Source organism: Motacilla alba, chromosome 3, assembly GCF_015832195.1.
Source record: "Motacilla alba alba isolate MOTALB_02 chromosome 3, Motacilla_alba_V1.0_pri, whole genome shotgun sequence".
Classification (NCBI taxonomy): Eukaryota; Metazoa; Chordata; class Aves; order Passeriformes; family Motacillidae; genus Motacilla; species Motacilla alba.
This window is the reverse complement of record NC_052018.1, coordinates 112,947,294-112,973,826: the sequence shown is the minus strand read 5'-3', so window position 1 is coordinate 112,973,826 and position 26,533 is coordinate 112,947,294. Positions and strand designations below refer to the sequence as shown.

Here is a 26,533-nt window from a genome sequence, read left to right as displayed (position 1 = left end):
ACCTTCCCCACCCACACTTCTCTTGTCAGCTCCGCACAAAACTGTTCCCAGCTGATTGTGCTGGGCACAAACAGGCCAATTCTTTCTCTTCTGGAACACAGGTCAGCCAGGAAAGCACGCAGGCTTGGGAACAGCCACGACAAATGGAAATGTTGGAGTGGTCCTGAGTTAAGGATGATCCCACCCAGTGCTTTCAGTGCACTGCCCAGAGCATTCACGGCCCTGAGATTTGAGACTGCCTGAACTGCTGAGCTCCCAGGAGAGCAGCACCTGCTGGGCTCCACTGTGATGACACCAAACTTCCAGAGGGCTCAGAGAAGGGCTGTGCCATCCCTGTCTCCCTAATCCACACAAACTGACAGAAGATGCACTTACAGCAGGAAAATGCCTATTAATAAATCAACCCTTCTTTCTCCTCCAAAAATTTTTGCCTCATTCCCACATCAAAAGCCTAAAACCTGCTCAGGCTCATCTTGGGTGATTTAATCAATCTCAGCAGCCTGGACTGCATTTCCACCCAGAACTCTGAGTTTAGGACACCATGGCCAATGTGACACAGATAAAAGCTCTCTAGGAGGGAGCCCTGCAGACCTCAGGACAGGCATTTCTCCAGAGCTTTGGCCAGCCAGGTGCCAACAAATGCTTCTGTATTGGCATCAAATCCACCAAATCCTCTGTGAGACAGAGATACACCTCCTTCACAGGTTCATTTCACACCCCCAGATAAGTTATTGCCTGAGCGCTGCACATGTGGAGTTTAGAACTCCAACCAATAATTGCGATGAAAAACAGCACTAATTTTTGTTACTGTTATCCTTTGTTTTTCAATTTTTTGAAAGATGCCAAAGGTCATTCTGGAAGATCTGGCCTGGAGGTAACATTCAAAAGCAATAATTAGAGTCTGATTTTGTTACTAGGATTTTCTTTGACACCCCAAAAATACTTATTCAAACAGCTTCCCTGTCAGTCTTTTATTAATTTCTTAGGTAGGTTTTTTTTTTTAACAGTGCTTGGTGATAGTAATAGCATGGCAAAAACCAGAATAGATATATAATTAATTAAATAATTGTGTTGAATGTATATTCACTGGTTTTAATAAGTGAGAAGTACTTCAGGTTGTCTTCCATTGTACAAGTGCCTAATTCCTGCTCAAATACTTTTGGTTGGAAACTAAGAAGCAACTGGGCAGGGACTGTCTGTTTGTGAGAGGCCCCTGCAGAACCAGCCAAGGGTTTTAGGGTCTCTGTTCCTGCACTAAGCTCCTGAAAATTAATGAACATTATTATTTCTTGAAGAGATGGAGTCCTGCTAATACCTGGAAAAATACAAGGAGGCTGAAATGCTCCTGTATTTCAAATTGACTCGGGGCCCAGGTTTGTTACAGATGAGGACTCCAGATTCATGGGTGACTTAAAGTGGTGTAGCTGAGGCAGGCAGCATCCTCAGCAACCCTCCTCTTCTCTCCCCAGGATGATTCCACCCTCGCAGGCATGGCTGAGCAGATTCTGCATCTGCTTGTTAGCTGCTGGAGCTTCAATTAATCAAGTGCATGGCTGGAATCTGCTGCCAAGTGGAACTTCCATCGCCAGGCAGGAGCACAGGTAAGGAGGAAAGCTGGGGTTGCTTATCTGACTGCAGGGGGCTGAGGGGAGTGCTGGACCCAGCTCCTTGGGACACAGTTCTCTGAGGATCACAGAACCAGAACCCACACCCTGCTGCTCACTGCTGACCCAAAAGCAGCACTTTGGTGCCCTTCAGTCTCATTCATTCCAGCAGCTCAAGCTGCCTGGCCAGCTGATAAAAGCAGCAGCGCTGATGCTGCCAAAAAGGGAATGATGAAGTGACAGGGCCAGTTCCCTCCCGCTGGGGCAAACCCGAGCCCTGCTGGAGGAGGGCTGGGAGCCTGGAGCTCTTTAGTGACAACTTCCCCCAGGCTCTGGGGAGCTGCCCCAGCTGGGGTCACCCCCAAGCTGCTCAGCAGCCCAGACCACCGACAACATGCAGAATCATGGGAAGTGATATGAAGGCAAGCAAATATTTGCAATAACACTTATTCTATCTGCATTTCTTATTAAAAGAATGCAATCAAATTAATAATGATAAATATAAATATTAATGTGTTGCCATTTAGATGATAAAATGTAGTTTTGTTGTTCAGAGAAAGGAGCTGCTCCTTTTTTCTGCTGACTTGAAACAGCCCTTTGTTTATCTTCATCTTGTTTTCCAACATAACTTATTTATTTACAGCATGTCAAGGGAGAAACCTAATTTCTAAGGACATTTTCCAATTAACTTTCCTAATTAAAAGTAAAAGTTAGACTGAATCGGTTTGTAAATGGCATGATGTAACCCCCCAAAATGAACAGATTCTGGGAAATGACTGAGAATACACCTACACGAGCAGCATGAGAAATGCTCCCCATCTTCCCTGTCCAGGTGTTCCAGACCTTGTCTGGCATTCTGAGCCTCTGCTCCCTTGCTGCCGGCTTGGGGGCGATGCCATTTGCTCCCAAAGTCTGTACATTATCAGGGAATGCTGCTCCCTTGGCTCCTGTTGGACAGTGCTCACGTGGAGGTTTGCACTCCAGCCGTGGGCTTCAGGGAGATTTGAGCCCTGCTCTGGACATGAATCTGTACCAAGAGTCCCTGCCGTGACCCAGCCCCGTGGATTTCTGCAGGAGTGCAGTAACAGCCCAGGAAATGCCTGCTGCTGCACCGCTCCAAACCTCTGCCATTCAGCCTGGGAACTGCAGAAAGAATTCACTGTTTCAGCAGGGACCACGATCCCTCCTGAGCGCCCTTAATGAAGTTTGTGTAAGGCTTTCAAATTCTGTCCTTGAACTTCAACAGGCACAGGAATTGGGACCTGGAGATCACATTGTCGTGTCTGACTGGGTGATCAATTAGAAACAGACTCACCCTGCTGAACAGCTCATGGGAACTGGGAAAATATTTAAATCCAACAGAGCCAAAGAAGATGGTTGCAAACCACTTTAAAGCCCTGAAATGACTTATTTCCCCAGCGCTTTAATGGCAGTGAATAACCACACTCTTTGTGGATGCAAGAGCGTTTCACATCTAAAAATAACTTACACTGTGCACTGATCACAAATCTAGATATACCCAAGGCAGCCTGGAGTCACAGATCAATTTATAATACTTATGTAAAAAAAATAAAATAAAATAAGCTCAAAGCAAAACTAGATGTTCTACTTGCTCCACAGATCGTGGACATGTGCCATAAGTTATTGCAAACTTTCTCTGAGACACACTAATTTAGAGGAATGTACTTAGCAGTTTCAGTACTAAAAATATCATTTTTTCCTCATCTGATGAAAATATATGGCAATATATTTCCCATATATTTGGCAGGTATAAACACCTGGCTAGCTCCTGCTCACATCCTGACCGTCTTGCAACAGCTTCACACACACTTTTAGGCAGCACTTTCCCTGCTTTAGTACTGGAGAAACAGATAAATGTGCTTTGATGTACTTGCTGTGCAAGAAGGGTAGTTTCTATGTTCCCATAAAATGCTTTCAGAAATAATAATGATAGTAATAACAAAAATAATGACAAAAGAAGCCATAAACTCCAGCAGGGCCTGGCTGTAACTGGAGAAACCAAACGACTCTGGATTTTGAAGACAATTAGTCCCCACGCGTTTTAAATTAGCGTGCTTGTGTGCAGACAGCAGCATTGTATTCTGGTTTTGTGGTGGTGTTTTTAACCACATGAGTCACAGCCTGGGAAGGCAGCTGAGGAAACCTGATGGCTTCCATGCCCCACAGCATTTCCTCGTGTCAGGGGAAATGCTGCTGCTGTTCAGCACCAGGTACGAGGGAACCTCTCTGCTGGAGGTTTGGCACGTGTGAAATCCATTTTGCAGATAGCAGGGAACCTGGGAATCCATAAATCTGCCTTTCCCCTCTCTTGTTTTCCATACAGGGGAAACTCTGACTTCATTGTTAATGCAGTCAACTAGGAAACTTGAGTAGACCATAAAACTCCTTTCTGGGATTGGTGGTTTCAAAACAGGACTGGGAACCATCAGAACTGGATTCTAATTGTGTCATGCAGATAATTCACTCTGAAAGATGCTTAAGCCAAAGATTTCAAACATTGACACCTAAAGTAAGGCAGCAAAATGAAAGTTAACCAAGCAAAGCCTTCAATGCACAAAAAACACTGTACTGGTTTGAGCTGGAAGCACCACAAGGAAGTTTTATCACACATAATTTTCCTTTTTGGAATTGTCTATTGATTTCTTTTTCAGACCCACACATTTAAAACTCACAGTGAAATTTGTCTTGACAGTGTCACTTCAACTGAGCTACAAATACCTTCTCTTTGTATCTCTACCTTCTATCTGTACTTGTTCTATTTGCTAGCTTCAGCTTCAGACACCTTTCAAATCAAACTGCTTCAAAAGCTAGGTTTCCTCAAAAACATATCCTAGGGTTATAAATACCTGGAATCTCTATTTCTAGGAACAACTGGCCTTAATGATCAGGGGGTTTTTGGCTCCCTCCATCTCGTTTACACCTGCTCTGAACTCCAGTGGATCCCTGGCCATGCACTGTGAGTGTCCACGGAGAGAGGACAGGGTGACACTCCACGGGCTGCACTGCCAAACAGCTGACTCCCAAACTGGCACTGGCGGCCACAAGGGCTCCCAGAGTCACACCCCTCTTCCTCTTGGGCTTTCCCTGCCAGGATTGCAGGTGAGCCTCCTGCAGGCCCTGCCCAGGGCCGCTCCTGCTGCCAAGGTCACCTTTGCAGAGCTGTGTTTGCACCCAGCTGACGTTGATTCATGTTGCCAGATGGCAAAGGACAAAGCACAATCACTCAGCACAACGTGTGACCTACTTCCACTCCCAGCAATCTGCTGCCTAATACTTGGGAAATGCACGAGACTTTGATTAAAACTGTAATTTCCTTTCATAGCTGCCCACATGTGGTGTGTGCACTCTGCATCCCAGACACATCTGCTCCAGCAGGGCAGTGGCGTGGTGCCTCCCTTCCTTCTGAAACAGGGCCTGTGGATGTGTGAGTGTCACCTCCCTGTCTCCTAAAGGCACTCTCAGAAGTAATTACAACTTATTGGTGTGCATATGGACAGCTAGTGAAGAGCCAGGCACCCCCATGCTGGCACCACATGAAGAAATAGTGACAATAGTCACGTGTCTGCTCCAGAGAAGAGAACAGACAAAATTCATGTAGGGCTCCAACCAAATCCCTGGGAAGTCATGGGGAAACTCTCTGTCCCTGCTCAAAGTCACAGGTATATTTACAGCACCAGCAGGACCAGAGGATTTCTGCAGTACTGAACTCCACTGTGAAGGTATGTGAGAACAATGGAAGTGACATCTGCTCACTGTAGGCCAGAGTCCCCAAATTGCTCAGGGCTTTAGCAGTGCCACGACTGCCAGGCTGTGCTCTGCCTCTGCCCTTGGCTGCTACCAGGGGCTGTCCAAAGGAAAAAGAGTCCTGGAGCAGAAAGGTAAAACAATTCTACCTTTGAGCACCCCTTCCTGGTCCTGATCCCTCAAACACTGGCCTAAGTCCTGCAGTTCAAGCTTTAGTAAAGTTGTAGCTCCTGTCAAAGTGTCATTCAACAAGAACTTCAGTGCTGAAAACATTTAATTTCTGAAGTGGTCTCCAATCCCTTTTGAATCTCCTCAGCTTCTGACAGATTTTTCAAGGGCTTGGCACCAGTAAATGAAGCGGAACTGCTAAAGGTGTCAAGTGTTCAGCAGCTGCTCTGGTGAAAGCTCACCACCAGAGTTCAGGGGTGTGTGAATGTGGGCACACACAACTCAGTGACTCTGCTGAATGAAAGCAGAATGCTTGTAGAAACACAAACCCTTCAGCCACGAGAACACAGAACCCAAAAAGCCTGCGGAGAAACAAGTCTGACATTACATTTCACACTGAGGAGGAGGTGACAGATCCTGCTTGGAAACCATCCCATCACATACTAATAGTGTTTATTTGGGGAAAATGGGAAGGGAAGGACAAACACAGGGAAAAGCAGTTGTATCTTAGGGTAGACACTGCTAATGAGGTGATTATAGGTGGCAGAGTAAGTGAAAATAATTGGCAGGACGCTGCCTAAAATAAAAACTTATCAGCAAACCAAATATTTTATTACTGAATAAAGATTTGTAGGGCTACACTCAGGATATATCATCACATTATCTGTGTGCCACACGTGGTGTTACCTTCAGCAAGAAGTTCCCAGGACTGGGAAGATGACTAAGAAGGATATTGCAGTTGTGGATGGAAGAGAAAACAGAAATTTTTTACAATCAAACAATGGAACAGAAAAAAGAATCTCATGAGTTTGTATCTCTTTTATGCCCTACAGAAAAGATCTACATGGGAAAGCAGTATGTCCTAAAGTTCTGTTCCTTTGCCATAAATTCAGTTGGGAAAGAGAAAACAATCCAAATGAAGTAGCAAAAAATAGCATTTATGTCATTCTTGAGGAAAGCACAACAGTTCTGGAAAAACTACCACGCACCCCTTTTTAAAAAGAAAAATCAGAGGAATCCCTTCTTCCTTTTAGATCCAAGGAAGCTCAAGCATAGATTTAAGCCAAACCTTTAAGCATAAATTAGAGCTTTTACTATCCAGAGAACAATAACTTGTATGAAGTTTAATGCAATATTAAGAGTACTGTGTCAGGTGGCTTTGTCCTGAGCAGCACATCAGCCTCAGGCTCTGGGAAGAGCTGATCCTCATGGCACAAGTGGAAACCCTCAGTGTGTCCATCTGCAGGATGGACCTGACTGCACAGCTGCTGTTCCACATCACCCTTTTGTACAAACACCTTCACTTGCAGAAACCAGCCTTGCACAGAGCACCTTCACTTGCAGAATCCAACTTTGCACAGAGCACCTTCACTTGCAGAAACCAACCTTGCACAGAGCACCTTCACTTGCAGGCCCCAGTCTGGAGCCTGGTTTGGGCAGTGACCCTGTTACACATCTCGGGTCCCTTCTTGCCCTCAACCCACAGATGAGCTGACCTTCCTGCAGGAACAGTGCTATGGCAGGGAGAAATAACATTTAACTGCAGGAACAGTGCTATGGCAGGGAGAAATAACATTTAACTGCAGGAACAGTGCTGTGGTAGGGAGAAATAACGTTTTCCTGCATTACAGCTCCCGGTGCTGCGAGCCCAGGGGCTGAGCAGTGGCCTCACAAACAGAGCCAGCCCCGAGTGGAGCAAGGAGGCTCTCCTGGGCTGCTCAGCAGAGAACACCCCCCCTCTGTGGGTCTGACTGCTTTTGGACTTAAAAGCCTGTGCAGGGGCAAAGTGTCTGCTTCATTTGCTGTGGTGTGGAAAGGAGCCAAGGTGTCTGTGACACTGCTCTGCTGGGAAACTGTCTGCTCTGCAGTTTATAAGCAAGGTGCCACAAAAAACAAACAGAAGCAAAGAGAGTCTCCTTAAATGACAACAAAGTAAACAGAGATGCTTCATTAGAATTTACACCCCCTGATCCTTCTGCTGTCAAATCCACTGGTTTGTGTTTTTTTTCCTCTTTGGTTCAACTTAAAAATTAATTATCTTTCAATCCTTCATAGGAAACACAGGTTGCTACCGTTGTGTTAACAGTACTTTGAAGAAAAAGGTCTTTTTGGGGGCAAGTCTGTCTTCCAAAGGAAAGAGAGAAATTTAGTAAAACTCATCCTTGCTTGCTCTTTAGGTCCTTCCAACAGGAGTTTGCAACTGCATCACCTGCACTGAACACTCACAAAAGGGAAAAAAATCTCTTAAACAGTGTGGAACTGGGGTAAACTAAGAATAGCAATACAGTGGAAGAGTTTTGTTTGGGTTAGTGCTCTGGTTTGTTGTTTTGGAAGAGTTAGATGGATAATATTCAGGATAGCTCTTTATTTAAGGAAGGGAGCACACACCATAAATTAGAAAGTATAAATATTTAAAGGTTTGCTGAAAGTGTACACAAGCAACCTATTATGGCTGAACTGCTTTTTCTAGGCAATAGCTACAATAGATGTCCTTAAAAGTGATCCCTTGGTATAACACTGGGCAGAGGCCAAAAGAAACTCTGTTTCCATAATGGACCACTAGGGAATCCTTTATTTTAAAGTGCCACATGGAATGTCTAAATTAAGTCAGGGGGCAAAACAATTTTTGGTATCCAAAACGTTTGCTTGGGCAGGCAGTGCATGGCATCACCCTGTTAATCACCCTGGAGATAAACAGCTCTTCCCAGATCCCTGACTGCAGCGACAACTGCTCCAGAGCTGTCAGCTCTGCTCACAACTGCTCCCTGACCACAAGTTTGGATGTGCTTTTAGGGCTGTAATGAAGACTAAGCCAAAAGGGGAAAAAACGTGTCCAAAGTCCCACGGCCGAGTAGCAGGGACTTCAAACAGTTCCCAATTTGGAAGTGGCTGAGAACAAGGACAGTCAAGGCCAGTGTCTGGGAGCACGTGCTGGAGAAAGCAGAGTTTAGTGAGTCTGCAAAAATCCCCAACAGCCACAGGATAGAGGAGGATAAAGGCAAATGGGGAAGAGCAACAGGAGGAGATTGTTCCTCCCTCTGTAACAAATGACATGCCCCGTGTACCATGTGATTTTTCCAAGCCATAAGCACCACTGTAAGGTTCCTCTGGCTTTGTCCCTCTGCTGTTCCCAGGGGACTGCCAGCGCTGTGACCGTGTCCCCACACACACCGGTGCCAGGCAGGTTTCACCCCTATCACAGAACACTTCCCTGCCCTCTCACACCCTGTCATTTCCCATCAGCTGGGAGCTGGCGATGGATCAGCCTGCTCAGGGAAGCAGGGGATGTTTCTGTCCACGAGCCAAGGAGAACAGCCCTGATCTGGGTCTGTGCAGAGCCCTGGCACACGGGCACTGCCAGCGCTGTCCAATGTACCAGCCAGGCTGCAGCACAGCCCTTGCCAGGGATGCTCCTGCTCTGCCTGCCAACTGCAGCTTGAGCTCTGAAAATGGGATCCATTTCCCAGGTGCCATTGGACCACACTGCAGCTCTGAGCTCTGAAAATGGGATCCATTTCCCAGGTGCCATTGGACCACACTGCAGCTTGAGCTCTGAAAATGGGATCCATTTCCCAGGTGCCATTGGACCACACTGCAGCTCTGAGCTCTGGGATCCATTTCCCAGGTGCCATTGGACCAAAGTGCAGCTCTGAGCTCTGGGATCCATTTCCCAGGTGCCATTGGACCACACTGCAGCTCTGAGCTCTGAAAATGGGATCCATTTCCCAGGTGCCATTGGACCAAAGTGCAGCTCTGAGCTCTGGGATCCATTTCCCAGGTGCCATTTGACATTCCATGTCCCAGCCCATCTCTTTGCTTTGCCAGTAAAGCAGTGCTGCCCAGTTTTTCATGGATTAGCAGCAAAGGCACTTGATACTTTCCTGAGTTTCTTTCTTTCTTTCCTGAGTAAAATCTCCTCCAAACAGTTTGTAAGTGAAGCAGACAATGAGCAACAGAAACTCAATTTTGCTCATACAGCATTAAAAAGCAAAACTTGAATTTATACCTAGCTTTAACTTGTTTTCACAAGCAAAATCACAGATGAAATACAACCTGTGTTTCTTCTTGACAGTAAAAGCTACTCTCCCTTAGTTAGTTACTCTTCAAATCAGATTCAAAATCTTAGCAGAGACACCTGACTGATCAAAACACAGGGCTGCTCCCTGCTAAAGGAATGCAACAGGAATGGCCACCAGCAAACTCACCTGAGAGCAAACCAAACACTTCTGTAGCACAAACCTCTGTCTGTCAGGAACCACCTCAATACATCCAAGAGCCTTCTGTGCAAATTCTCCAATAATTCTTATAAATTAAATAATTTCATCTGATGGCAAGCAAGGTAAAATTCATTTCTTGTCTCTGCAGATGAGTGATTACTGGAATGTCAATTCTCACTTAAAAAGAGGGTTGGCTTTAACTTAACACCACAATTACAGTCTGAATTTCTCTTGTAAAATTTTAGTTTTTCCAAAAGCTAAAATTCCTGGATTAATGAAATGCAAATGTAGAACATTTAGTCTTAACTTTAATAATTTTTCCTTGCTTTTTGTTATTAAATATGTATATAGAGATTTATGTCTATCTGTAATGAATGCAACAGTAAAAGACTTATTCCTTCTGATTTGAAGAAACACAATGCAACTCATAAATCTTAAACTTCAGATTCACCAGTGTGGGGCAACTGAAGCTACCCAGAGCATCTTGGTACTGCCTTGTACTGCCAGGCAATGGAACACCAAAATTTGCCTCCCAGTTTCCATCTCCCTCCTGCCTCTCTCCACACATCCCTCTTAACGCCACCTACAAACGTCCACATCCTCATTCTCTGATGCACTTCCTTCCTTCCCCCTATTCTCAAGGTTTCCTTTTCTCTGGGAGCTGAAGAATATCTTCTAGTAGAACTAATGTATTTTTTTTAAACATTTGCCTTCCTTGGGCAGGATTAAAGCCCTGTTTGAGCAGAGCTGATTGCTGTCCGGCCGTGCTAAAAGACAGGAAATTCCCCGAGGACACACACTGGGCCTCACTCTCAGTCTGGGGCACTCTGGACCCAAGAGTCCTCGTCCAAGACTTTGTGGGGCTGAGTGAAAGGCTGGAAAGCACTGCAATCTAGTGGCACTGTATTCATTAGTGACACAAAAATAGCCAAGATAAATAGCTTTGTTTTGTGAAGGGCCATTGAAGAATCCTCTTTGACAGCTAATCTAAACCACAAGAATTATTCTCCTGTACAGATCCATTTCACAGACAAAAATTAGGTGCAGCAATTTGGAGGGTACCCCATATTTGTTTTCACATGCATCAAGCAAGCTTCACAGCTGTCAGAAGAGGTAATCTCCATTCATCCTTTGCTTCAGAAATGTAATGCCTGTCTCCTTCATTACAGGGGGTCAGGCCAGTTCTGCTGACACCATTTAAACCCCTCACACTCAGTCTAATTTTTAATCAAAATATGTGCCATAGGACCTGCTGGAATCTCTGTCAGCTCTGTGCTGGTCCTCCTGCAGAGGAGGCGCAAAAATGGGATATTTGAAGTGAAATTTGAAGTTACTAGAAGTGCTTCCCAGCATTTCCTTCCCTTGGAGGACTTGAGACCTGCCCAGGTTTCTTGTGGGTATCTCAATTCAGAGCAGATGAGCCTTACCCCCATTCCTGCACCTCCTGCCCTCAGAGTATTCTTCAGCTCCATTATTTCATGGCCCTTTGAATTCATAAAAATTCACTTTAGGACTCATCATTTAATTCAAGTGAATTAAACAGTGCAGCAATGTGGAAAGATAAAGGTGCTGGAAATGCAAAGTCTGAGGAAATGCAATTAGAGCATCCCACTTGACCAGCTCTTCAGCTGGCACTCATCACATTTGCACAAATCCACAGCAACCCAGGAAAAGGTGAAAAGGGTGAAACATTCCCAGGATGGAAACACTCCTGCACTGCCAGTTACCAGCAGCATTAAACTTCAACAAATGAGCTGCACAACACTCTGCACTTCCATCTAAGTGTGAGACTGAGACTCAAAAACCCCACAAGGCAGTGAAATATCATCTTTTACCAAAACTCAGTCTGATGTTGCAAGAGTCTTTTTTCAAGGGAGGAAGCTGAAGGAATCCCTGGCACAGCAAACCAGGTTAAGTAACAGTTTTCTTCAAAGACACTGATGATGTCAATCAGTGCCCCAAGAATGCCACCAAAACAATAAAAAAAAAAAGAGAAAAAGAGGATAACATGATTTCAGCCACTAAGGGAAATGAAATAAAAGCCTCCAGAAGTGCAGAATGGGATGATTACAGCCCACAGTTTTCTGCTGTTTATGACACCAGATGAATTTCAAATTATAAAAAGGGTGAATATTTAACATCCAGAAAGCTATATGGGAAAACACCAGAGGGAGAATCTGGATGTCATTATGGGTAACATTTGCAAAAGGGCGTAACTCACTTAAGTACTCAGAGATGGTGCCCGAGTTTAGAATTTTACCTTTCTCTCTTTAGGAACTCTACAGGTCTCTATGCTATGATGGATTCATTAGGAAAACAAAGCACTTCTGACCCCATAATGATCTACATGGTGAATTATGAGCCATATTCTTTAGTTTATGGCATTAGAAATCAAATTTTCAGCCTAAATAAGCCCAAATACCCAATTATTCCAAAGGCCTGATTTGATGTGTTGCATGTTTTTAAAGCACAGTAGCCAAAACCAACAAAAATGAAAGTTCAGTATATTAAAAAGACAGATACCAGCTTGAAAGTTATTTGACTTAATCAGTGATTTATAATAATGAAAACTTCAATTTCCAAATACCAATAATAATAAAAAAATTAACACCCCCCCCAAATCAAATAGTCTAGGTAAAAGCAGAAAAACCAGGAGAACTTGTTGCCGTTTCTGAGCAGTCTATCTGCTCTCCTTGTTCCAGCAGCTTTTCCCCATTCCCACTGCCGGTGCTGTGGCACCTCCCTGGAGTTATCTGAGAAATGCCCGAGTCTGTTCCAGTGTCCCTGCACGGCAGGAAGCACCAGCTGCAGGGTCAAGAGCACCCCGAAAACGACTGAAACTTTCCTGCTGTGGAAGTGAGACAGAGGCAAACCCAAAGCACTCCCTGGGGCCCGGAACAACTGACAGAGCTGCAGCAGCTCCACCTCGAGCTGCCAGGGGAGCTTGGCAGAGAGAAAGCACAAACTGGGGAAGCACAAGGCAAACATGGAAACTGCTGGCAGCTCAGAGGGAACTGCTCCTCTGCTGGGCTGGGCTCCAGGGAAGGCTGGGGCTGCCCTGAGCTCTGGGAACGGGGCTCAGCCAGTGTCCTGGGGCAGCCAGGGCCAGCAGATCCTTCAGGACAGTGCACTGGCACAGAAATGGCTGCAGAGCAGGGACAGGAGAGAGGGAACCACCACCTTCTGTCTCTGTGGTGAGCCCCAGAAAGGGCTGCTTTCTGTCCAGGCCACCAGCGGGTCCCAGACATGGACAGTGCAAGCTGCAATGGGCTACCGGGGACCAATGCCTCAACTGAACAGAACCCCACAGAAATAATCCCCAGTGTCACTCCCAGGGAAATGAATCCTAAGTGTTATGGGTGGATAACAGAAACTGAAACCCAGCAACAGCAAGTAAGCCCTTTCAGTGGAATTAAGGGGTCACAGGGAGGTCAAGGGCAACATTTTGGTGTGAATTCCAGCATTGTATTCTGCATCAAAGACGGAAGTACAACACCCAGGGTAAGAAAGAAAGAGGGGAGACATGATTCAATTGTGGCTTAAAAGTTGGCTAAGAGGCAGCTAAAGGAGGCACTTAAAAGATGGGTTAGAAATGTTGTTTCTTTACCAGCTAACAGGCTCAGGAGACCAAACCCCAAAATTCTGTATGGACTTGCATATGAAAGACCCCATATCTGAACCAGAAGCTGCTGAGTGCTGGAAACATTTCTAAAAGCCACTCTGTGAAATGAGTAAGAGACAGATCCTGTGTCAGTGCTGCTGGATATGGCTGCCTTTCCTCCTGAGCTGGACGGGAAGCTGGCCGATGCTGGGGAGGCTCCCCTGGTGTCTCAGGAGCCTCCCTCGGGGTAACTAACCAGCCAGGGCTGCACTGGCACTCAGGAATCCTGGTCTGAGGATGAAGGACTGACTGTGAGTGACAGAAGAGCAGCAAGAGCTGCAAATAGCACTGAGAGGCCAGCTGAGAAATCAAATACTGTGGAGTCCTGTGTCTGCTGAGAGGGAGACTGGAGAACTCTTGTTAAACAAGAGCAATTTGTGCCTCACAGACTACAACAAGAGCGTGCTGCACAGAGTATGGGATAGCAGAAATCATCTCATCCAAACACTTGCTCAGGAAAATGTACATCTAGTCAGGCAAAAGATGGAGTGGGATCAGTTACTGCTCTGAAGGCTTTCACATAAGCTGCGACTCTCCCCGTGACATGAATAATGCACTGCTGGTTTCCCTGCTGTGTCATTAATACTGCATCTTGTCACAGGCCTGAGCACCAGACAATAACTGCCCAGCCCTCAGAGGGAGAAACAGGAGCCTTGACCTGAAAGGCCACCTCAAAAGTTACTGGAGAGCAGAGCTCTTGGTGGAAAACAATCAGCAAGTCAGGACAGAAAGGACATTCCTGAGTGCCCTCTGCAGAGCGAGTAACATCATCTGCAAGGAGGCAGGCAATGAACTCAACAAACCAGTGCCAAATGCATTTTCTCACAATGTGTTACCAGCTCCAAGTGCAATGTTTTTTTCAGAGCTAGGAAGTCACATTATTATTTTTATGATTCAACAACCAGGGAGTGAATCTGACTGAAATGGGTGAGGGAAGGGTGACTGGGGCAGCACTGACACAGCAGCCATACAGTCAGGGTGATCATTACAAAGCTTTTGTACTCTGCGTGTAAAGAAGATAAAAATGTTGGGATGATGCCCTTCAGCAAAAGATGAAAGTGAAAGGGGTTTGGATCACTGGAGGGTGTTGATCAGTCCCTAAATGTGCTTACACAACTCCACAGCTGAGCAAGGGATGGTGGCTACAGAGTGATTACTCAGTTTGGGCAATAAGGAGTCAGTTCATCTTGTCTGCAGGAGCAGGAATTGCCTACCAGGATATACCAGAACACAGCAGAAAGAGCAGGAACAGAAAATGGGCTTCATTACTGTATCAACACAACAAAGAGTGTGGGACTGTGGAACTATCCCTGTTAATCTCAACTTAGGTACAAGAGCTCTGAGTGATGGAACTTTCCCTATTCCCCACACCAGGTGGGGCAGGTGGGGAGCCAAAGGCATCTAGATAATCCCAGGAAGGAGGAATGCTGGAGTAATAAACATGAATAAAAATTAAAAATGCAATTTCCAGTCAGAAAAACGGAAGAGAAAAGTGATGGGGAGGAAGGGAACATTTGTTTTCAAGCCATCAAACTAGGCTTTCACAATGAACAGGAGGGAAAAAACAAACAGTGTTAGGCAGAATGGTTTATGCAGCTCTGGAGTAAGGATCCAATGAAGAGGAGAGATTCTGTGCATTAATTGGGAAGCCACAGACATAATGAATGCACGATGACATTTTGATGCTTCACTTGTCTCCTCCCCTGCCAATCCATCTTTCTGCTTTGCAATCTGCCACTCCTGAGGATGTGTTAATCTCTGGGCTGAGGAGATAAATCTGTTTGGGCTCTTCCTGAGAAGCAGGTACCTGTTAAGCACTGCAGAGAGCCTCTCCTAGGAGGGAAGAGCCACTGCAGTTTGCTGAGAGGAGAATTTATCCAGCAGATAATGCTCAGTGAAACCCTCCATGACTTCCTCCTGTATTTACTGTCTAATTTGCATTTATATACCCTTTATTATCTGAACACCTCGCAATCCCCCCTGTGCTTAACCTGACAAATCCCTAACACAATTGAGGGAGCAGTAGGGCAGCTCCATCAGAGCTAGGCAGGGATGGTGGAATCCCTGTCACTGGGGTGGAAGGGTGGTGCACAGGTACTCTGTGTTTTCTGCAGGCTGAAAGGAAGGAGATGAGTCCATGAACCACTGAGCAGCTGCTACCCAGACATGCTCCAGCACAGCCCTTCCTGAGCTCTCAAAAGCATCTTCAGTGCTCTGTGTTGCCTTCTCTTGACCAAACCTTTCATTCCATCAGCTGCCTGAGGTCCCTTTCCTTTGTGCCATTTTGCTGTGTTCACAGCCAAGGAAGGCTCCCAACGGTTCCTAAATTTCCCCCCATTTGTTGTCCTTCCAGAAGAGAAGCGGAATATTGAGCAGGCAATTTTAAAGGACAGGGGGGAAAATGAAAGTAAAAAAAAAAAAAAAAGGTTTGAATCACACTGTAATTAACATGGTGATCATGCCAGTTTGAAAATCACTAACAGAATTTTATGATAGTGAATTTTCCATCCTGCAAGGCTGTGAATAACTGTAATTTAACAGATGCATCCAAAATGTACATGCATCAAACTAAATCTTTAAAATTATAGCATATGCATGTTCTTAATATAGCTAGTGAGCATGTGTGCCTATGCACACATAGCCAAATATTTACTATGACATATAGCAAACCACATTTATTCATCAGTGTAAACAAATTGATCCTATCTACTCCATTTCCTTACGCTGTGATTAAAATTCATGCTGGCCAGCCCGGTGAGGTTACAGGTAACAGCTTGGCTCCTAAGTAATGCTCCATTTAGGAGTCTTCGGATGTCAGAAGAATTTCACCTGGCCTGTGGGGACCAGTGGGTTGGATCCCAAGCCTGTGGCCTGTTCAGCACCTGTGCAGATGGAATCCTCAGTGTCCCTGTACAACACTGCTCTTGTGATGTGCTTTAGGCTGTCTGCACACTCCCACACTCATTTTGTCTGCTCTGTAATGTCAACTTGCAGAGCACATTTTGCAAGAGAAAAAGAAAGTGGGTGATGTTATGGCACCACAGAAATCAGCTTCTTTCCTCATTTTATCTCCTCCTAATTGAGGGCTGCTTCTGTTGCCAAGTGAGGTCTGGGCTTCCTTGATGTATAAATCAAGAGTGTTTGTTACACTAAAACTGGCATGGCATTGCTTGTCAGCAGTCACCTTGCTTTAAGAAGTGTGAAAGAAACCAAAGGAAATGTAGAATATTACTGGAGATGTCTCTGACAAGGAACAGCACTGTGTAAACACCTGATCGGGTCTGAAAGGGAAATATACGGTGAAGGCTTTTGGTAGAGATTTGTTTAGATTTGGGCACACTGAAAATACAAGCTAAAAAGGCTTGTATTCAATGGAGTTCATGCTCTAAGCTCTAAACTCTGTGTGTGTTTGGGCCTCTCAACGCCAAAGCAGAGGGGAGCCTTTCCAGAGCTCCGTGCCCAGGATGCTCAGCCTCCTCCTGTGCACTGGGGAGGGGCCCAGGCTCTGTGTGAGGGGCTGATCTGCCCCAGGCAGCTCCTGCCTCTGGAGCTGGAGCTGTTCTACACCTGGAGTGTTCCCACTCCTCTCTGTAACCTGAGCATCCTCTCTCCATCTGATGGAAGGCAGCCCAGCTCACAAACAGGCAGAGCACATGATGGCAGCTCTTCAACACCTCTCCCCCTCAGGCTGCTCCTCCCAAGGTGCTGCTCCATCTGAAAGAGCCTCCATTCCCACTTGTAGGCACTCCTTGAAATTTCACAGCAGCCAGAGATGGCAAAGAGGAAGGAGTGTAAGAAGTGGAAGTAAATAAGGGCTGTAGAAGGAGCATGAGAAAGAAACCCCATACTGTGCAAAGCAGCTTGATGGAAGGTGGAGAAGGACAAGTAGAGCAGGTGAAATGGGGGAAAGTGGGGATATAGAAAAAAGGAGAAATTAAAAAAGCTGAGACACCTCCTTCCATTATCAGCAGGGTAATATTATGCCTGATAACTTCCTTTAGTGCATGACTTCATTTCTATAAACCACGGCCAGTCTGGAGAGCTGGGAAGCTGATGGAATGAACCAAAGCTGACATTTCCTGTTCCGTACTCAGCAGGTTTAAAAAGAAGGATTTTTCTATCACAAGAACATCAAAACTGCTTTATCTTTCATATTTTTTTAGGGAGTAATGGAAAAAGAACAAAAATTGTGAACTTTCGCCACCCTCATGACTGGAAAACTCAATGTTGCAGACTGGGCTCCTGTGCTAAAAGGTAACGTTAAAAAGTTTAAATTTTGCCCTGACCATCCTAGAGCCAGGCTCTGTATCAAACCACACCTGGATTAGTCCTGCCCTGCCCAGGCACATCCGTTTATGCCACACAAAGCTTACAGATCCCTGGGACTCCACAAAAGAGATCGTTTTCAGGTACAGAGCTGCAGTTTAGCTGCTTAGTCACACTCCACGCTCTTGGCAAAGCCTCCCTCCAAACAAGGGCTGAAAAATGGGAATTTACTGAGTCACTCCAGTCCATCCTATGGACTGTCATCACCCACAGCTCCTGGACTGTGCAACTGCAGCAGCCCTGTGGAACTCTGCTGGAAAATGCTGATTGGGTGCAAGTGAGTCACAGGAGATGTTTAATGAAAAGTAATCTTTCCAGGGAACATCCTTCCCAGCTATTCTGCTATTGACTCCAGAGGGCTGCTACACTCTTGAAGCTCCCCCAGGCAGCCCTGGAAACAATGTGGGAGCAGGGCTGGAATGTTTCCCTGCCACTTTCTCTCCCTTCTGGATGTGCAGGGCTTTCTCTGATCTCCTACCGAGCTCAGTACTCTCAACCTCCTGGGGAAGAGATGCATCTCAAAACAACAGTATTTTCTTCTGATTTTTGCTCTTTCTAGAAAGAAAAGCCCTTCCCCGACATGGGCTCCCCATGATTTTTAACACACTCTTTAAATCAGGTATAGTTTTGAAGCTCCAACAGTAGCTTTGTTATTTCTGTTACCCTTTCCAGCAGTGCATTCCTCACCCTAAAGGGTCTCAGTGTGAGATGAGCCCATCAGGCACCTTGTCATGACTGGCCAGTTAAAGCAGCTGGCAGCAGTGCCTCCTGTGCAGACAGCCAGCATTGTTTCCATCAGTGCCTCTGCTTTGCAGGGGGATTCTGCACAAAACCAGCCACTCTCCTGCCTAATGACTTGCATACACAGAGCCCTGCCTGCACCACAAGCTTTGCAGGACCACTGATTTTATTTCTCTGTTCATTAAAGAACACATTTTCCCCCGTTTCATGCATTTTAAAGCATCTCTCTAATGAGTTCACATACTAGGCATTAATATTTCTTTCAACGCTTTTCCATTAGCTGTGTCAAGCTGGATCTGGTGTCATTTGTCATGCTGCACTGAGGGGCTGATAATTGGGAAATACTGTGCTGCTGTTGCTGTGGTGATGGGCACAGCTGTACAGGAGTATTGGGCTGTGCCTCGTGGTGCTTGTGGCTGGGTCTGGGAGCCAGGAGTGTGTGCAGGGTGCTGTGTGTGCATGGGAGATGGCTCTGTGCTGCCATGCATTCCAGACTGTGTGCTCTGTGTGTGCACCCCATGCATAATTCAACCTGTGTTTTATCATTCAGCGTTTTCCTGGAGTGCCAGCCCAGCTCCTGAAGAGGGGAAGGGCACTCAGCAGCTTGTGGTGCCCTGTTGCTCCCTGAGATTTAGCATGCAAAGCACTTGCCTTTGCAGAATCACAAATATTTCCACAGCACAGACCTCTCTGGGCAGCTTTAAATATTGCACAGCCCAAGCTGAACATCCTGACACAAAACCTTCGCAGTCCCTGGCTTCTTCAATTTTTTAGCATGGCTTTGGTTGTTTCCTCCTCAGAGACCACGAGGTTAACACAGCAGTTAGCTCTGTGCTCTCTCCTCTCACAGGCAGCTCTACCTGGCTGTCCCTGCTCTGGGAATGCTTGCCATGAAAAACAACAAACGTGGAAGCACAGGGAGTGCAGGAGGGGTCACAGGGGACAGCCCTAACCCCAACAGAGGAGCTCTGGGCTGGGCAGGGAATGGGACAGCAGGGGAGGTGTTTGAGAGGCCACAGAGAACAGGAAGGGCCTGTCAGTGCTCCACTGCTCACTCCTTGCCATCCTCAACCACCCACAGTGCCTGGAGGAGCATCTGCAGAGCAAACATTCCCTCTCTGGAGTGTCATCACCCCGAATGCCACCTTGCAGAAGCTATAGATTGATTCTGCACACCCTTTGCCCATGTTATCTTCAGCCTGTGGACAGACACACTGCACTCTTCTCTGCACAGGAAGCTCACTTGTTTTCAAGGGATCAGCTATTGACAAATGTTACAATCAGAAGTTAGGTTTGCTTCTGGAAATGGTATTTGTCCAGAGAAGCTGTGGCTGCCCCATCCCTGGAGGTGTCCAAGGCCAGGCTGGATGGGGCTCTGAGCAAGCTGGGATAGGGGAGTTCCCTGCTCATGGCAGAAGGTGGGAATGAGATGGTCTTTAAGGAACCTTCCAACACAAACCATCTCTGACTCTGTGTTACAAAGGAAAAATAAGGTAGTTCTTGCTTTTCGGTGTTAACTACACGTAGCAATTTAATAGCAACTCTTTTCTCCCTTTCATTGATCTGCTTTGTAACTCAAATTAAGACTCAGAGGAGCAGTACAGTACAGTAAAATCTGTTACCCAAGAAATGAGGCAATTCCCCGGCTCTTACCAGTGGGTGTGTGTGCACGTGGGACTGTGCTGGCTGCTGGAGGCTCCCAGCTCCAGGCAAACAGGCCCTGCTCCCTCAGGCTGATGGAGCCTGGCAGCACTGGCCACCACCAGCTGGGAACACACCTGTGTGTCTGTGCAAGGGTAAATAATGACCCCTCACTGCTCACACTCAGCTGGGAACACACTGTGTGTCTGTGCAAGGGTAAATCATGACCCCTCACTGCTCACACTCAGCTGGGAACACACTGTGTGTCTGTGCAAGGGTAAATAATGACCCCTCACTGCTCACACCCAGCTGGGAACACACTGTGTGTCTGTGCAAGGGTAAATAATGACCCCTCACTGCTCACACCCAGCTGGGCTCAGCTGTGCTGCCAGCCAGCACCAGGGCTAGTGAGGATTTCAGCTTTTCTGCATCAGGAAGGCAAATGAAGCAACTAATCAGGGTGGGCTGGGACATGAGAAATGCCCTTACCTGAGACAGGTAGAGCACAGAACAGATTCACTTTGCAAATTAGGAAAAAAACCCAAATCAGTGAAGTTCCTTTTTTTGCAGGAAGAATTCTCACGTTTGTGCCTTTTTTAAAAGATAATTTTCTGTGAGCTCTTCTGTCCACAGAGACTGGCTGGATTCTAAACTCACCATTCTTAAAAACCCCCAAGAGCAGCACCCTCCTCACAGCTGTAATTGATTAGCATGCTATCCTGGAAGAGCTCAGTAACCTTCACAAGCCAGGCCTGGCTGCCGCGTGCCTCCATCAGGGACCTCACTCACATCTTTAAATCACCAGCACCACTGGTCACTCGATAATGTTCCTTCTGATTTACACTGCTGCAGAACTGAAAAAAGTTTGCCCTTTCACGTAATTTATTTCCCCTTTTATTGCAGCTCCAGAGCAAACCCAAGATTTTCTCTGGCTTCCAGTAGAATGACCCATGTGTGAAAAATATCTCCCACCCTCTATCAATAAACTCCAATTTCAATTTATCACATTTTTACATGTCCCATTCATCAAAGTATTTTTTTACATTTACATTTTTCCTACAAAGAGTTGGTGACATTTTTATTTAAAAACAACAGTATCAGAATGCAATTTAAAAAATTTTAAAAGCATTTTGCGTATTCACACTGGGAAGGTGATGCTGTTGATTTAAAATGAATGTTTCCAAGGACACGTATGTGTAAGAGTTACACCAAAGACATTCAATTAACACAATAAACATCACCTCGAATTGCTACATGCATCTTTTGTGACCTGATACACATTTCTCACACTGCAATATTTATTCTGCTGGAAAACATAAACAACCCTTTAAAATGTGGATTTGTGAAGGGAAATGCAAACAAGCAGGGCCCAAAGTGGCAATGATCCCTTGAGCATCCTGCTACTGCACTGAACTCTTCTGGTCTCAGGCCTGGGACGTGTCAGCCCCTTCAGAGAACTTAGGGAAGTTTTACTGGTACAAAACTGGCACGGGATAAAGGCCAGCCTGTTTATTTTTAACAAGTGAAGTGAGATTATTTACTACTCAGCTCACAGGCTGGAAGAGCATTCTGCAGTATTTATCCACTGGGAGAAGCAGAAGAGAAGGGAGCACCCTAACTTCCCAAAACAACTCTCTGCAACTGGGGGCAGCTTAGTAAGTGCACCACCAGCAGCCTGAAATGCAGCAGGGCTTTGTTCAGAGTTTGGGCTGGCTCACCTGGGCCTGGGTGCTGAGAGGTGCTGAGCAAAGAGCCAGATCCTGCAGGGGATGGGCCATGAGTACTGACCCCAAAACTCAAACACAAGCTCCCATCCAGGAGCGGGAAGATGCCAGATCAAGGCACAGGAAGATTCGTAAATCTCACTCTGTATTTTTTTTTTCTTTGAAATATTCCTCTCACATATTTCTTGGTCACTGAGGCTATGAAAATTCCATTAATTTCTCTATGTTGTTGCCTACTTAATGAGGTAAATAAACATTTTATTATTCCCCTCTGATGAGTACACGAGCACCAAAGCCCAGAGCTGAACAGTGAAACAAACAGTAAATTATTTCAATCCTCTTAATTCCCTGCTTTTTTGGCAGATAATGCCATAAGTCATCTTAGCTTAGCAGCCACAGATTGAAGACAGATTTCTTTTTAAACTTTGGAACTGTTAAAATTGAACGAGCTAGCGAAAGAACTTTTTACCCAAACAGGGAAAAATAGAACTTTTCAAATATGACACTGGCTATCAGATCATTTGTATGGGGTTTTTTTGCCATGAGTCTAATACTAATACTAATACTAATTTTTTTGGGAGGACAACTTTCCCCAGTCCAATCCAAAGCCAGGCAAGTCCCATGAATCCCAGTAAACTGAAATAACCTTTTCCTCCAAACTCCTTCCCCAGAATTCTTGGAGAGCTGCCTGTGGTCAAACTGGAATGCATCTGGAAGGGTTTGAATTAAGTGCAGCTTGCCCAAAAGCCAGCTTGGCTTCCTGCAGAGGTGTCAGGGATAAAAGGGGATTGTGGTGGACACAGCATTGTTGTTGTGAGCTCTCAGGGAGCTGAAGTGACACTGGAACACTCATCAAAGCTGCTCCCTTCCACAGGAGCAGAGAGTGCTCTGAGGGCAGCTGAAATGCCTTCTAGAAGGTACTGCATGACACATTTGCTGTTTGGCTGTCCTGCAGGGAACAGCTCCACTCAACCCAGCAGCATCACCTGCACCAGGTGGTCACAGGGTTTCACCCAAAGCACCAGCCCTGGAGGGCCCAGAGGCTCTGCAGCTGGAATATGTATCATTCTGTGCCTCCATGAATTTTCCAGGTACACTGTTGATATTAATTTCCGATTGGATGTGGAAGTGTCAACTCCCAATTAATAACACGTGCCAAACTGGGAGATAATAAATGTAGGAAAGTGAGTTAGTATGCATCAGGTGCTTGTATTTCCCATTAACAAGAACAGATTTATAATTTTAAAGAATTGTTTTCATTACAGTTTTTGAGGAGCAAAAGGAATTTCACACCTTAAGGCTGAATATTCTCTTCACTGACTGGAAAGAGCACAGAGGTGCAACGCTTAGAATAAAGTGTGCCCAGCTCCTGGTGCCTCTGCAGGGCTGTTGGACCCCTTCCCACCAAGCCTCAGCCTGACCTGTGCCAGCTCCCACACTCTGCAGAGCCCAGAGCCCCTGGCAGGCCTTGGCTGCCCTGGGGCAGGGCACAGAGAGCAGCTGTGGGCACAACCACGGGCGGCAAGTGGGGAACCACAGCAGCTACACCTTCCCTGCCACCGGGGCTGCAGGTCAGGGGAGCCAGGAGAGTCCCTACAGAGCTGAGTGCGGGAGCTCGGCAGTGTCAGTGTCACACTGGCAGCCAGGTGTGGCTCTGCGGGAGCTCGGCAGTGTCAGTGTCACACTGGCAGCCAGGTGTGGCCCTGCGGGAGCTCGGCAGTGTCAGTGTCACACTGGCAGCCAGGTGTGGCCCTGCGGGAGCTCGGCAGTGTCAGTGTCACACTGGCAGCCAGGTGTGGCCCTGCGGGAGCTCAGCAGTGTCAGTGTCACACTGGCAGCCAGGTGTGGCTCTGCAGGGGCTCGGCAGTGTCAGTGTCACACTGGCAGCCAGGTGTGGCTCTGCAGGGGCTCGGCAGTGTCAGTGTCACACTGGCAGCCAGGTGTGGCTCTGCAGGGGCTCGGCAGTGTCAGTGTCACACTGGCAGCCAGGTGTGGCCCTGCGGGAGCTCGGCAGTGTCAGTGTCACACTGGCAGCCAGGTGTGGCTCTGGCCCACGAGCACAAGTAACAGAAGTCCCACTGAGTCCCATTAGAGGAGGCTTGGGTCTATTTACTGAGTCGATTCCCAGAAAAATAATTAATTCCCTGTCATGTCTCAGGTGTATTGATTTTTGTAATTACAGTGGAATTGGAGGCAGGGTGCAGGGGAAGGAAATGCACTTGATTTGTGTTTAATTTGATGCACAAGCTGTCAGGGACAGAGCAGTGTGTGGCCGTGGCCAGCCTGGGTGCCACGCGTGCGGGATCCACGGTCCCCGCTGTGACACATGCGGTGCACAGAGCTGGCTGCTGCAGCAGCCCCCACAGCGGGCAGGAGAGGTGCCCAGGGGGAAGAGGATAAGCACAGGACAAGCTCCATGTGTATCAGTGACTAAGAGGGGGAGACAAAGCAGTAGGATGGGAGAGGAAGAAAATACAAGTTGTTGTTGATAATAGAGCTGCCAGGAGATAATGTAAGGAAAAACAAGGAGCGAGAGAAGAGAAAACACAATATGGCCTTGCTTGGTAATGGTGCTGGTAGGAAAAGCCAGCAGGAGGGAATCAGCTTTGTTTCCCACATGATTTCACTAAAATGCCAAGTTAGGGAGTTTTTACGCACAGGCCAGTCAGCATTCGGCCTCTAAACAGGTGACAGTGTCCCTTCCCCAGCATGTCTGGGGAGGGCTGGCCTGGTTCCACACACCCACAGCCGGCTCTAACAGCCAGCCTGTGCAGAGTCACAGGTCAGTGTGCCACAAAGATACTGCCACCACACACAGCCACCTTCTGGGCTCACTAAAGCCAGCGCCTGCCCTGACTCCTGCAGCACCACAAGGAGCTCTTTCCACCCTTCTGCCTGAAAATGCCAGTTCAGGAAGTCTCCAACTCTCACAGGAGCAAAAAAGCTCTTTCTTATACAATAGCCCTGCAAATGAAAGCTGCAAAACAGTCTCACATCCAAACCCTAGAAAGAAATGATACGTGCAAGGGAGAGGCAGAGCTCAGGGGTGTAAATCAGTCCTGAGTTAAGCACTTTCAGCTAACCCTGTGATATTTTCAACAAAACAAAGCAAAACAGCCTCCAGGACAGGGAACTACTCTGCATCCAGTTTGTGCATTTTCTAAAACAACAGCACTTCAAGCTTCAAGGCAGATCTTCTCCTGCTGCCCCACAAGAGAGGAAGCTGCCAACTCCTGCTTTGAGAAAAGCCAACAACATGGGAGAGGCTGTGGCAGTGTGCTGGGTGCCACGGCATCCTCCCCGGCTGGGGAAGAGCTCTGAGCAGAGTCAGAGCACAACAAACTGCGAGGACTAATAAATAACCAAGCAGCACTGATGGATGACAGCAGATCTGTCTCCAGTGGAATTATTGGTGAGAATACTGAAAATTCTTTCCCTCTTAATGTATTAAACTCTTTGTTTGGGGCTGAGTTGATGCTGCCAGAAAAGCCTTTTAACACAGCCAGCATAAATTTCAGTGGGTGTTTGAAGCAGGAGAGGCTGGGCTGTTGGAAAAGCAGCCCCCAGAACGGCTGCAGCCTGCACAAAACACATCAGCTCTGCTCAGCTGGGAAATCATTTGATCTATTTTATATCATCCACCCCGGCACTGAGGAGGCAAATGTGGGAATGAAATATGGACACGGAGCAAAGCATAAAAAGAGACTTAATAAAATGAGTAATTATGTTTTCCCTGAACCCTCTCATGCAAGCAGGAGGCACACAGCACCATGAACTGAGCACGGTGCCCCTCTCAGAGTGCGGGAAAGGGAAAAGCCCTGCAGGCAGGCCCTGTGAGCACCTCCCTGCGAGGAGGGACAGCAGGGCAGGCTGGGGAGCTGCCACTGTGCCCACAGGCAGGGGCACAGGCATCTGGAGCTGCCCTGGGCACAGAGGGAACTGATCAAACACTCCCACGTGGCTGGCCCAGCACCTTTCAAAACTCAGCTCAAGTCCTCAGTGACAAATTTCCAGTGCTTTACTAATAAATTTAAAATAAAAAATAAAGAAAAAAAGGAAGGAAAGACACAGCTAAACAGAATAATTGAGTGCCCAAGGATCCAAGGAAGCACTAATTGATTATTCTTCCAGTGTTTAAATTCCAGTTCACAAGCCTGATAAACTCATGATCCTACAACACCAAACAGAAAAATATGTATACTTTTTACACCCACAAAATGCCCACAACACCAAAAAGTTCCAGCTTGTTTGTAAGCACCATTTTACAAACATGAGTAGAAAACTGGAAACGCAAACATTTTCATTTTCCCAAACTACTGTCAACTTCTGGCTATTCAGCCCTCAGCCTAACTCATTCTCTGCTACCTCACAGAGATGACATGACAGCACCGATGGACTCACAGGCAGTGCTGCAATTCCAGCTGCAGCACAGGCACAGAAACACTGGGACTGTGGGCACAGACAAGGAATGAGAACGGAGCCAAGGACACACGTCTGAGCAAGAGCAGAAACAATGAAAGCAGACACGACACAGTGGGCTGGGAAGAATCACACTCGGCTGTGACCCCCGCTGAAAACAAGTCTCCCTCCATGTGCAAGTCTGACTATGGCCAGGTCTTCCTACAGGAAATCAGGTACAAGTGCAGGACTCTGAACCTCCTCCACTGAGGCCGGTGGCAAAACTGC

General features: G+C 46.7%; 1 protein-coding gene across 3 annotated transcripts in view; it reads right to left on the bottom strand.

Annotated features, from left to right (window-relative positions):
- Positions 1-26,533, bottom strand: part of PLCB1 (phospholipase C beta 1) — a 317,819-nt gene that overhangs the window by 28,208 nt on the left and 263,078 nt on the right. The window lies entirely within an intron of this gene.